The sequence below is a fragment of the Nanorana parkeri genome, unplaced genomic scaffold (genome assembly GCF_000935625.1).
Source record: "Nanorana parkeri isolate BGI_ZX_2015 unplaced genomic scaffold, ASM93562v1 scaffold114, whole genome shotgun sequence".
NCBI lineage: Eukaryota > Metazoa > Chordata > Amphibia > Anura > Dicroglossidae > Nanorana > Nanorana parkeri.
Window position 1 is genome coordinate 194,370 of NW_017306382.1, and position 2,041 is coordinate 196,410.

Sequence of the window (2,041 nt, forward strand, 5' to 3'; positions counted from 1 at the left end):
GGGACTGCCACCGCTTGTTATGTACAAGTGATCTCGGCGATGGGGGGGAGAGGTTTGGCGGGTAGGGGGGTGCATTGAGGAATCTGCCATTGGGGCAGCAGAGCGAGTATATCCGGCCCTGAGTCTACCCACAAGTTACATGTTAGCTTCGGTTAGATATTGTCCGTATGAATCAAGTCCAGGCTTCTTCTCTTTGTCCTGGACTCCAATCTGTGGTCTGAAATTCCCAGCCTAGGCTGCCTCTACGAAGGAGTCTCCCTCTCCATGTTGGCATTTTTCCTTATTATAGAGTGAGATTCATCAAGGGAAGAAAGGAGATCTTACCTAGACAATAAAGCCAGCGGCTCACTCAGCCCACCAGCATTCACCATGACAGAGCGCTTACACCGTCACAGTATCTGTGATTGGCTCAATCACAAATGGATAAGTGGATGGATGGTTTGGGTGCAGCCTGAACGTCAAAGTGAACCTGTTTCAAGAGAACTTTTGCCTAGAAGTGAGAAATCTGCAGGATGTACAAAAAAAAATACATTTTGAAGTTTTAATTTTATGTTGTTTAAAACTTCAATAAAAATGATCTGATTAAAAAAAAAACATTTTGTATCATATAACAAAAACAGCAAATATGTGTATGACATTAAAACCTGTTGAGGAAAATTAAAGATTCGCGCCACTTAAAAAAACTGATGGACTTTTTTTATCCTATTTTTAAAAAAAATCATGACAACTAATAATAAACTTTATTAAATGATATATTAATTCCTCTATGGGATAGATTTGTTAAGTTAATACATTTCTTATCAAATGACTGATTGTGTCAGTTACGTGCCAAACACATTGCTAACCATACCGCACTTGTCCTGTTCAAGATCACTTCAGACTTTGACATGAAAGTCCAGTTTTTGTTGCATATAGACCCCATTAAACCTGTACAAAATACATCAAAGGCAACTGGACTTGCCGTTATTGTTCTAGAAGACATTTCGCTTGTCATCTGACTAGCTTTCATATATCAGAATGGATTCAGGATTCTGAATTGAGAAAGCTGGTCGGATGAACAGCAAAAACATCTTCAAGAACAATAACAGCAAGTCCAGTTGCCTTGATTTATTTTTTACAGATATACCATGACCTGGATGAGTGAGAACCTTCACAGACCCTTCAAACCAAGAATGTTCTTTTCTTTTAGAAAGTTTTATAACAGAGTTACTGTAGATACTGAAATTGACTGTTCCACTGCAAGAATGTGTAAGAGACTTACCCCTGATCGTTCCGGGACCGCGATACGGGTTCGCGCACGGCGGGTCCCAGCTCCTCCTTCCCGCGCACATGCCTCTTAAGCCGCGGCTAGACGAATCTTCGGCGTCCAACTGTTGGTGACAGTGCACGCTGAAGATACGCTGCCGAGGGACCTTGTACCCGAACCCCAGCACCAGTAACTTACCAGCTCTGTGTAGTGAGGGATGGACCGACCCTGGGAGACACCTACACCACTGAACCGCAAGTAAACTGGTTACAGGAGGCACAGCTTGCCTCCCTGCTGCAATTACCACTGCATTTCTAATACTAACCAGACTGTCAAAGTCTTGCTCATAAGAACTGCCAGTAACTGTGTTGTAAGGGGGAAACTTCCTATACTCTGACTAAAAGGGAGTTCGCTTACAAAACATGCAGGAAAGTATTGTCTTGCTATAGTGTGGAGAGTGTTGCTTGCTACATGAAGGAGAAGAGTTGTACTCAGTCATTGATTATATCCAGTAAGCTTTTCCCACACCTCAGACGTACTTGAACTGTATTACTCACCTGCTTAATCTAGAACCACTTGGCGTTACATTGTGACATATTGCAGCAGATAACACTCTTAGCCTATCCTTGGGGATCCAAACCCTTTAACCACCATCAAAGGTTTATATGATGTTACCGGTCTCATACACATCTCTAAGTTGCTGAGAGAGTATACAAGAGACCGCCTACTGACAAAACCTTACTCCTAACACCTCTCCACAGTTGCGATCCTAGGCTTGCCTGCAGGGGTATTACA